Consider the following 12,065-nt stretch of genomic DNA (forward strand, 5'->3'; position numbering starts at 1 on the left):
ATTGCTAGTGTAGGTTTTCTTGGCAAAGACACTAGAGTGTTTTGCCATTTCCTTTTCTAGTTCACTTTACAAATGAGGAAACTGAGTCAAACAGTGTTAAATGATTTGTCCAGAGGCCATATTTGAACTTGGGTCTTCTTGATTTCAGGCCTGGCACTCTATCCACATCCTATCCATAGGTACCCAACCTAGCTGACTAAGAATTAACTACCTTGGGTTAAAAACAAAATTATTTGAGCTATTTACCTTGCAGGTTTGTTGTAGGAGGAAAATATTTTATAAACCTTAAAGTACTATATTGAAACAAGTTATTTGGAGATGGAGCCAAGATGGCAGTACAGGATGAACTATCCCAACATTCCCCTGCAAACAACTTTAAAATAATTTCTCACACCAAGTTTTGGAGAAGCAGAGCCAAAAAAAGGTCAGAGGGAGACATTTTCCAGCCTTAGACAACTTGGGAATTTTAAAGGAGAAGTTTGTAAAACTGGGGTGGGCAAATTCCTGGAGCTCAGCAGGGTCACCAATAGTGGGCCTTAGAGGGAGCCATGACAACAGCACCAGGTTCCTTCCTGGCCATTCCTATTATAACACCAGAGACAATAAGGGGGTAGGACAAGTGATGGAGTACTATTGTGGTATAAGAAGTGATGAGGGGAATGGTTTAAAAAAAATGGCAAGACCTATATGAACTAATGCAAAGTGAAGCAAGAAAGCCTAGAAGATTATTGTGCACAGTAACAACAATATTGTAATCCTGATCAATGGTGAAAAACTTGACTACTCTAATCAATATACTGATCCAAGAGAAGCCAAAGGATTTATGATGAAAAATATTATCCATCTCCAGAGAGAAAACTGATGAACTCTGAGTGCAAATTGAGGTATAATTTTCTCACTTTCTTCATTTTTTATTTCACACATATAATTGCTATGATATGACTTGCCTTCTTCATGACAGGAAAGATATGGGAGGAAGGGTGAGAATTAGGAACTGAAATTTTTTTTTTTTTTCAGAAAAAGAATGTTAAAAATAAATAAAATCCTTTTAAAAAAAGACCATGGGGGGCAGCTGGGTAGCTCAGTGGATTGAGAGCCAGGCCTAGAGACAGGAGGTCCTAGGTTCAAATCTGGCCTCAGACACTTCCCAGCTGTGTGACGTTGGGCAAGTCACTTGACCCCCATTGCCTAGCCCTTACCACTCTTCTGCCTTGGAGCCAATACACAGTATTGACTCCAAGACGGAAGGTAAGGGTTTAAAAAAAAAAAAGACCATGATCCAAAATAATTCCAAAGAAGATGAAAAATGCTATCCACCTCCAGAGAAAGAATTGATGAATTCTGAATTCATATTGAAACATACCTTTTTTACTTTATTTTTCTCCTTTTTTGGTCAGTGTTTTCTTTTGCAAAATAGTTAATATTGAAATATGTTTTGTATTACTTGATACATATACTCTGTAATGATTAAAAATTTCTTGGAGACTGTATATTAAATTACAATTATATATTAGTAAAAGTTAGAAAGATAAAGAAAGTCACCTGGTCAGCCTAATTACAAAAATATCTCTAAGCTGTGCCACACTTCTTCAGCACAAATGGTATGGGCCCAGTGCAAGCTGCTACGAGCTGCTTCAGGCCAAATAAGGTGCCTCTTCTGCAGACTTCTTTTTCTCTCCTCCACACTAGGAGAGAGAGAAGCTCTGATCTGAGAAGAAAAAAAAAAGAGTCCTCTCTCTTGTTTCTCCCATTGGCTTATAAATCTAATCTTTTCCTTCCTCTTGGAATCTCTAATTGGCCAGGCTTTACTGCTGACCCAGTTCTAGAGTCCTAAATTTCAGACCCATTCACCATTGGGGACTTCTTTCTGGTCAGGAACTGAACTACCATGTGGCAGTCCAGTCACATGACTCAAAATGGTGTTCTATCTAAAGAGGTGAGTCTGCTAGAATGGGGGTATATTTTACATTCACACAAATTGATAACAAATTGCTTGCCTTCTCAAGGAGGGGGAAAAGGCAGAAGGTAAATAATTTGGAACTCAAAATTTTTTAAAGCGAATGTTAAAAAAATTTTACATATAATTGGAAAATTAAAATATATTTGAAAAAAGGAAAGAAAGAAATGAGTTATTAAGAAATTTGTACTCAGAAAAAATGAAAAATAGTCAACCCAAAGACACATAATGAGGCCGGACCACGTTACCTACTAATTATTATAAATTGATTTGTAACCCTAATAATAGCTTCATAGCAATAAATACAAGATAACCAGAAGAGGCTCCAGTGCATCAGTGGAAATCTAGAGTACAGTGGGAAAAGCACTGGCTTAGGAGACAAAGGACCTGGCTTCAAATTCCTTTGTGACCTTGAAAAAGTCATAACCTCACTAGGCCTCAATTTCCTCAAATATAAGTAAAACTAAGACATTGGACCGGGTTTCTGATCTGTGGGCCCTTCCAGATTTTGATTTTTATCCTAAAATCTAAAATGTTATGAGGATTCTTCTCTTAAAAACCCACTCTCCAAAAAGATGCAGTTTAGAGATAAATGTTAAATATTTTTGTTCTTTCTATAGGCCCAGATGCTCAAATCTATGAATAAAACTGAAATCTACTTAGTCTTCTTCGAGACAATAAGAGTGGGCACTGGCAAAGGTCATGGTTGGATACTTTTGAATGACATTTAAAAACAGAAAATTGTGGTTATCTTAATCACTATGTTCTGCCAGCAACTCTGGCATATCCACATTTGCTAGAGCCCCCTGCATGCATAAGATGTGGAACAGATGTTGTATGTGTCAAAGAAATACTTTTGTAAGCATTATTTGAATGACAACACCCTACCACTACCAAATGTAGCATTATTCATTTTCTACTAAAATAATCACTTGAAGTAAGAAGCTACTAGTTTTCCTGTGAAAATAAATCCTTGAAAAAAGATATATACAAAAAAAATAACAAAATAAAATTAAAAAAAAAAGAAAAAATAAATCCTTGCTCAGTTCTATTGAGCTTCATATTTAATTCTTAGACTTTTTGTGAAACATTTCCTGATATTTCATATAGAACGTAGTCCTTGAACATTTGGGATTCAAGTTTTAGAGGTCAATTGTTGAGTAGTTTGGGGACAAAAATATAAACTTATTTTCCTAAAGCTTTGATTAAATATTTATCAGACTACTATTTTAGCACATTTCCTAAAGCTATTTAATTTAAATCAAATTGTAATTTTAAAAATTTATCAGTTTGTCTGTATAAAACTTAATTAAAGCCTCCTGGAAGAAATGAGACCCTTGGTTTTATGAAATTTTACCATGTGAATCTGTGGGACATGCCAGAATCCTATTAATTGTTTCCAACCAGTGCTCAGGCATTTTGTCTTATCTAAGTTCTATAAACAAGGCACTATAAATCCTAATGGAGACTTCCTTAACATTTGAAACTCAGAAAAACTAAATTTTTTATGTTTATCTTTCTTGTCAAAAGTACAAGGCTTATTAGTGTTAACTATATTTCACTTCTAAATATAAAGTCTACTGGAACCAAAAAACACACTAAATGTTGATTTCTACTAAAAGATTTTTCTGAACTACTTTCAGGAGTTGTTGTTATAGCCAGCAGAGGAAAAAGAAAACAAAATTAAGATTATATAAGAATTATAAATATAAAATTAAAACCATCACAATGGTGGTTTTTTTCCAAATGGTGTCCATATTGAATTTCAATTAGTATTGAGATTGAATTTAATCCAAAGATACATTGGAAGGAGGATCTGTTTGACACAAGTTTCAAATTCCAAAATTATTGGCATATTATGCCATAAAATTACTTTTTGGCTAACATGACAGTAAAGGAAAGCGATAATTGTTGGAAGAAGGAATGTGGCAAAATTGGGACACCATTGCATCGCTGGTGGAAGTGTGAACTGATCTAACCATTCTGAGGGACAATTTGGAACTATACCCAAAGGGCTGTAAAACAATGAATACACGGATCCAATGATACAAGTACTAGGCTGGATTCCAAAGAGATGAAAGACAAGGAAAAAGGACCTACTTGTATAAAAATACTTATAGCAGCTTTTTTTGTAGTGGCAAAGAATTGGAAACTGAAGGCATGTCCATCAATTGGCTGAACAAATTGTGGTATTTGATGGTGATGGAAACTATTGTGCTGTAAGAAATGATGAACAGGATGATTTCAGAAAGAGCTGAAAAGACCTTCATGAACAGACGCAAAGTGAAATAAACAGAACCAGGAGAACATTGTACACATAAGCAATATTGTGGAATGATCAACTGTGATAGACTTAGCTACTCTCAGCAACACAATGATCCAGGACAATTCTGAAAGACTTATGACAAAAATGCTATCTAACTCCAGAGAAAGAGATGTTGGAGTCAGAATGCAGAACAAAATATATAATTTTTCACTTGTTTATTTGGGTTTGGGGTTTGGGGTTTTGGTTTTATATGATTATTCTCTTACAAAAATGAACAACATGGAAATAAGTTTTACATGATGATACATGTATAACCCAGATCAAACTGCTTGCCAGTTTTGGGAGGGTGGAGGGAAGGGAGGGAAGGAGACATTTTGGATCATATAACGGCAGAAAACTTATGTGAAATTTTATTACATGTAATTGGTAAAAAAATAATAATAATAATTTTTTAAAAACTCACTTTTTAAATCCTGAAAACTTTGAGAATCTGTCTTTACCTTCTGGGCAACATCATCATTTATCATAAATCATACCTACCTTGCAGAATTGTTGAGGATCAATTGAGGTGAATTTTTTAAAGCACTTAGCACATGACAAATAGTAGGTGCTATATAACTGCTTTTCCCCTCACTTAATAAATCATTTTTTTAATTTTTCAAAACCATAAAGTTTATTTTATTCTTCAAATGAAAAGAAAAATGGTAGAAATGGAATAACCTTTATGATATACCACAATGGATTCCTGAGTTCATTCTTTCATGTACATATAACTCCCATGATTATATTTAGGTTTAATGAGGAGAAACAACAAAATATTTTCAGATTCTAAGAATGTACTTCAATCTTCCAGCTTTTCCTCACCAGTTTCTACCTGTGCCATTATCCTAACCCTTCACTTCTGTGATATTAGAAAACCACTCCCTAAGTTTTGTCCTATCCCACATGGAGGATAAAAGGTGTAGAACAGAGTGCTGTGTGTGTGTGTGTGTGTGTCTGTCTGTCTCTGTGTGTGTGTGTGTGTGTGTCTCTCTGTCTCTGTGTGTGTGTGTGTGTCTCTCTGTCTCTCTCTCTTTCTGTGTGTGTGTGTGTGTGTGTGTGTGTGTGTGTCTGTCTGTCTCTCTTTGTCTCTGTCTGTCTGTCTGTCTCTCTTTCTCTCTCTGGCTTTTGCAGCTTAATGGGCTTGGAATTTCGGCTTAGGTATTTTTCTAGATACGTGAGATTTCTGTCCCCTTCTTTCATTTCTCTTTTCATATATCTCCATTTTTATTAAAATTACATTATTAAGAGCTACTAACAGACTCCTGTCTTGAGAGTAATTTTTATATAATATATAATTTTATATAAATTTATATATAATTTATATATTTTTATAACCACAATATTTTATTAATATTATATTTAACAAATTTTATTTTCATTTATTATATTTCCCAATCAGCATCAGAATTCTTTATCTCTTAATATTCATCAAAGTATGAAACAAGGAAGCATAATAAATAATAACAAATTCATTACCTTAGACAAGGAAGCTGGAGTGAGTGTTCAATTGGTATCTTAGAAAACTACTCTTGGCCCAGTACAGCTGCCCTGGAAAATATTCTATTTTATGATCCTATCAATCAGGCAAGTCATCTTTTGGGACATATATGCCAAAATTTGAAAAGGAAATTTACTGGCATGGAGGAGAACCCATGATACACAGAGATGAGAAAAATGAATCTGTAGTTAGGAAATATAGGAATAATATTTCTTATATTTTAAAGTAAAAATCCCTGAAAGGTAATGGAAGAAATCTCAGGGAGTCTCAATCTGTTACAGTGTGCAAGCATGGCCACAGCCCCTCTCAACACTTCAGTAGCAGTTAATATGGCTTTAAACAAATCGACTTTTGGAGATTTTTTTTGTTGGGCAGTCTTTATTGAGGCTTTATAGGTAGCACAGGGAATAGAGCACTGAGCTCAAGTCAAAAAGACCCAAGTTCAAACAAATATGGTTTCATACACTTACCTGTGCTGGGGTTCAAAGTCTAGTCTCAGATATGGGTGGGGGCCTTTGGTCTCACTTTGGGCTTCATCAGGTCAGGCACATCTTAGACTACCTTGCCCTGGGGTTCCACCTTGTGAAGATTAAATTAAGTCTCCCCTGATTGTGAAAATGAAATTAACTCTCCCCTGCTTGTGAAGATTAAATTAATTCTCCCCTGCCCATTTTTAGATTTAACCACCAAAAGTGTATACACCCCATTCACACTTGAGTGGGGGAGGTCTGTGACCCACATGGGCAATAGTGGGTGACCAATCAGAATCTACTGGCTACCCCCTGGGCAGTCCTAATCAAAAGCTTTAGCTGTAATTGTACATGTCAAATGAAGAAAGTCACAGGAAGTGACGAAAAGAAATGGTCTTTAAAAATGCCAAGAAACTTCCTGTGAGGTGGCTCTTCTCTTTTCAGTCTTCAACCTGACTTTGGAGGAGCTTGGGCTCAAGATATCAGACTGCTTTCCTTTGGACTGACATGTGGTAAGTGAAAAAGGCTGACTCCTTTCCTGAATTTTCTGAAGTGACTAGCCTCAGGAGAGACCAACCTTCTTGAGAGAGACTTCCTGTATCTCCAGATCCTCCGCTCAAGGCTGAAGCCTCTCTGGCTAAGGACTAATTAGCCCTGCCTGGGTTAAGTCAGGGGCAGAAGCAAAATACTTAGTGCTTAGCCTAGATATCTTACCCTATCCTCTCTTTGATTTTTCTTACTTTCACTCTTTCTATATTTTATAAATAAATTATAAAAATAAATCTCTTTGGAATTAATTAAAGTCCTGGTGACCCTATTCTTAAATAATCCAGTCCAAACTTTTATTAAAAACCCCTAACAACCTTGAGCTTTGGTAAGGGCTAACTAGGTCTGGGCTCCAACAGATCAGCACCCTGAGACTGTCTTCACTGAGGATCCAGGGCCCTAGCTCTGGATTTACATAGAGCAGGAATGCCTTGCAGACTGCCTCAAGCTGGGATTCAGGTCCTCTCTACAAACTGGGCCTGGGGCTTGGAATTTTACAGGGTGTGTTTTGGGTTGCATTGATGTTGGCTTGGGCAGGGTCTCAGAGTCTGGATGTTGGCTTGAGCCCAGGTTCAGAACCTAGAACCACAGATGTAGGGGTGGGGGGAACTTGCTGTTAGATTCTACCTTGCTCCTTGTTGTAGCCTCCTACTGGCTGTGCTCCTCTCTCACCCCAGTGAACCAGACACTCTGCCTACCTTTCAAGTTGTTCTCTGCATGAATGTTGCTTCACTCTGTCTCCTTATTGGTTCTTTCACTCCAGTATTCATTTCGTGGCATTATTTTAAGGTTGGTTGGAGAATATTCTCATGGTGGTTTGAGCTTTCCCTGCTTCTACTCCACTATCTTGGCTCCCATATGGAGACAAGATGAAGGAGGCCATAACTCTCACCCTCTTGACCTGGCTTCTCTTCTTCATGCTTAAAAATGCATACAATAACAGAGACAGTTTATGACATCAGTGGCTGGTGAAATCCTGGGGAAAGGGTATTTCCAACATCTTTTCAGGTCACTGAAAAAGTCTCTGGGAAGAAGCTAACATGAGAAGAGATGGATATCAGGATATCCCTCTCATGACCCTATAGCCAGTTTGTTACATTAGAATCTTTAGAGAATTTCTCCTTGAATAAGACTGAGGACTCTTGGTTGAGCTTAGTTATCTTGCTTCCAATGGTAGAGCTACTTTCTGGTATATAAATTCTTATAAATATCCCTGTTTTTCTATTAACCTGGATAAATGAGTTTATATATGACAACTTTGTTTTTAAACCTTCAGGCACCCCTGAATCACCCTAGATGGGATTAGTAAGCTTGTCCTAGACTGAACAATAAACCTTCAAGTACCCAATGATCTCAGTCTAGATAGGAGTAGTAGATATTAATCTAATATTAAAGACCCTTCTATCTTAGAAGTTTCTCTCCTTGTACCTAGGCCTCTCTCTCATAATTCAGCTCTGGCTGAACTCTTCCTTCCTTTGTCTCCATGTAAGCCAATCAGTTGCCTTTCCTTTCCTTTATTCCCCAAAATGCACATAAGACCCCAAGTTCTTCAGTTCATTGGAAATTCCAATGATGGAAATTCTCATTCTTGGTGTTTTTCCCAGAAACATTATTCTCAGAGTCTTAGAGTTTAGTCCAGAGTGGTATTGATGTTGTGTATGCACATGACTCTATGTGGTCACCATAAGAACTCTGTCTCCCTTGTCCTGATTAAAGACTTTGTGAATTGTAAATCTCCATCTTGCTTGGTCTGGCACCCAAAATTGTGCACACCCACGCTACACGGGCATGTGCTAGGCAATGGCAAATCAGGAATAAATGACTGCCCACCTGGGCTGTCCTAAACCAAGCTTGAGTCACCATTGGCACTTGTGAGGCACAGGAAGGGAGGTAGGGAACAGCCTCTGGAATTCACTGACTTCCTGTGAACAGGGCTAGGCGGGAGTTGGTTCTAGGAACTTGAGCAGGGAGGAGACCCACAGACAGCTTTCCTTCAGATCGGTCACGCGAGTCAAGGACTGATTCTCTTTTCTACCTTGTCCTTCAGGCCTAAACTCCCTCTGTCTCTGCCAGAAGGTTGAGTTAACCTTTTCCCTTTCCCTCTTTTTCCTTCTCTCCCTCTCCTTCTTTCTTACTCCCATTGTAATAAAACCACCATAAAACTCCATTCTGACATGAGTGTTTCATTTAGGAATTTCATAAGTGAATTCCATGGTGACCATAAATTAATATTATGTCAATCTTTAAAAGTGATTTAAATATCACAACTTGTCCTTTTAAACTACTTTAGTGGTTCTGTGTTTTTCAAGGTTGACCCTTACTATTTGCTATATGTGTTCATTGTAAAAGTAGCATATGGTAGGATGTGGTCAAACCTTGGAAACAGAGGTTGGGGCATCCATTTCCCATTAAGAAATAGCAATCAGGATTCTAACTTGAATCTAAAAGATATTTCCCATGAACTAACAATATATAAAATTACAGATAGATATCATTCTGATCCAGCATCCTTTTCACTCTGAGGAAAGCAGAGTGGCTAACCTCTAGCTCCAATCTCCAGCTTCTCCTAGCAGGAACCAAGTCTCCCTTGGAGAAGGATGGAGAAAGGAGATGCCAGAGATAACAAATCTTTCCTTTCTTGCCTTCCATTGAGCCACATTTAGTCAGACCATAGAGACATATACAACCTACTTGGGCAAAAAAAAAATACACATACCCCCTTACATTTATCATAAGAAATAGCTCTATTGGTGGAAGAAGGATATTTCATTGTGAGGAAAGTGATAATGATTTTTTTAAAGGAAAGATCAATAGAAGTGTTTAAGACCTCTGACAAAGGTCTAATTATTCAAATTTGTAAGGAAACAAATCAATTGTACAAAAAATCAAACCATTCCCCAACTGATAAATGGACAAGGGAAATGAATAGTCAATTTTCAGATAAAGAAATCAAAACTATCAATAAGCACATGAAAAAGTGCTCTAAATCTCTCAAAATCAGAGAAATGAAAATCAAAACAACTCTGAGGCACCACCTCACTCACACTTAGCAGAATGACCAATATGACAACAAAGGAAAGTAATAAATGTTGGAGGGGATATGGCAAAATTGGGACATTGGTGCATTGCTGGTGGTATTGTGAATTGATCCAACCATTCTGTAAGGCAATTTGGAATTATACCCAAAGGGCTTTAAAAGACTACTGCCCTTTGATCCAGCTATACCACTGCTGGATTTGTACCCCAGAGATAATAAGGAAAAAGACCTGTACAAAAATATTTATAGCCACACTCTCTGTGGTAGCAGAAAAATTGGAAAATGAAGGTATGTCCTTTAATCAGGGCTGAACCAATTGTGGTATCTGATGGTGACGGAATATTATTGTGCTAAAAGGAATAATGAACTGGAGGAATTCCATGTGAACTGGAATAACCTCCAGGAATTGATGCAGAGTAAAAGGAGCAGAACCAGAAGAATGTAATAGACTTCTCCTACTAGCAGCAATGCAATGATCCAGGACCATCTAGAGGGACTTATGAGAAAGAACGCTATCCACATCCAGCGGAAGAACTGGGGGATAGAAACACAGAAAGAAAACAACTGCTTGATCACATGGTTTGATGGGGATATGATTGGGGATTTAGACTCTAAATGATCACCCTATTGTAAACATTAATTAAAAAGGAAATAGGTCTTGACCGATGAGACATATAAAACCCAGTGGCATTGTTTGTTGGCTTTGGGAGTGGGGAGGAAGAGAGGGAAAGAACATGAATCATGTAACCATGAAAAAATATTCTAAATTAATTAATTTTTAAAATAAAATAAATAAAATAAAAAAATTTTAAAGAAGTGTTTAAGCTTTAGTCTAAGAAAAAGGAAGACCTTTGCTCTAATCCTTTACCCTGGTGGTAAGAAAATGCATCCTTTTGATTTGGAAAAATCCAACCTGATAACTTTGTCTCACCAGTAGTACGTGCCACTGCATAATTATTTTTCTCACTCTTTTTCATTCTCTATATGGAGAAAGGAAGATGGGCCTCTGACCCTAGGGATGTTGAGAGTTGGGGGAGCTTTCTCTGTGTCCAATTCTACTAGGCTAGCAAGGGTAACAGAAAGATGATACCTAATACCTCAGAGATAAATAGTTTGAGACAGATTTCAAATAAGTCCAGAGTAAGAACAAACTACCAGGGCCAGCTTTTGACTACAATTTAAGATTTTGAATGATTTGATCTAGGAAAATAAAAGGGAACCCAAAAGCCCCTACATTCTTTGAATGGATAAATCTACATATGAAGAGCCAGGAATAAAGCTAGACTAAAGAGGAGAGACAATGACCTGGTCTCTAGAGTTTAACTTTATCTCCCCTTTTCCCTCCCTCAACCATCTGGAAAGGGGTCAGAGGCTTGTAGTTGAGAAACTGAGGAACCTTCAAATCACAGGACATTTAATAGCTGCTGGGAAAATAGCTTTTACAACAATCAGTTACATTTTCATGCCATTGCTTATGTTATTACTTTGTAAAATTTGGAATACTCAGCTAATTTTTGCTATTCTTCCTCAACCAAGATTTAGCTTCAAACTCCTGGTTTCTGGGAAGCCTCTCCATTTTTAACTCCATTGTACCCCTTAGTTTGTAGCCTTTTGGCACTTTATGTATTCATTCGCTAAATAGTTGCTTTACATTTATTATTGCTTTTGGTTTTTATTATCAAAATTAATAGGGGAAATAATTGAATTCAGACAAATTAGAATCATGAGAAGTATAGTTCCCTTTTCTTAATAGGGGATGATGGGGGAGTTGGGTTGTAGAAATGTTGCATCTACTATTGAGGGAGGCAAAATTGACCAGCCTTGAAAATACAGGAAGGCCTTAAAGAAGCTGGCTGGCCTTGGGAGTTTGTCAGAACCATAAATATGCCAGCTGCAGTGGCTACCAGATAAAGGCCAAGAAGACCCCAATAACATAAGAATCATAAACATGCCAAACCACAGCTGTAGTGGGTACCAGATAAAGGCCAGGAAGACCCCAATAAATATGCCAAACTCCAGCTGCAGGAAGACCCCCATAATATAGAATTGTCAAAGTTCCAAGAATAGTAGGAAGCAGATAGGAGCCATACATGCAGGCAAAATTCCAAGGATGGTATGTAGTAGATAAGGTGGCTGGAAAACCGTGCCTACAGAAAAGTATTTAAAGCCCAGCCTGTCAGAAGCAACTCGGAACTCTGATGGCAGACGTTCCCACTGGTGCGCACCAGTCCATAATAAAGGACCCTTTG

The sequence above is a fragment of the Monodelphis domestica genome, chromosome 3 (assembly GCF_027887165.1).
Source record: "Monodelphis domestica isolate mMonDom1 chromosome 3, mMonDom1.pri, whole genome shotgun sequence".
NCBI lineage: Eukaryota > Metazoa > Chordata > Mammalia > Didelphimorphia > Didelphidae > Monodelphis > Monodelphis domestica.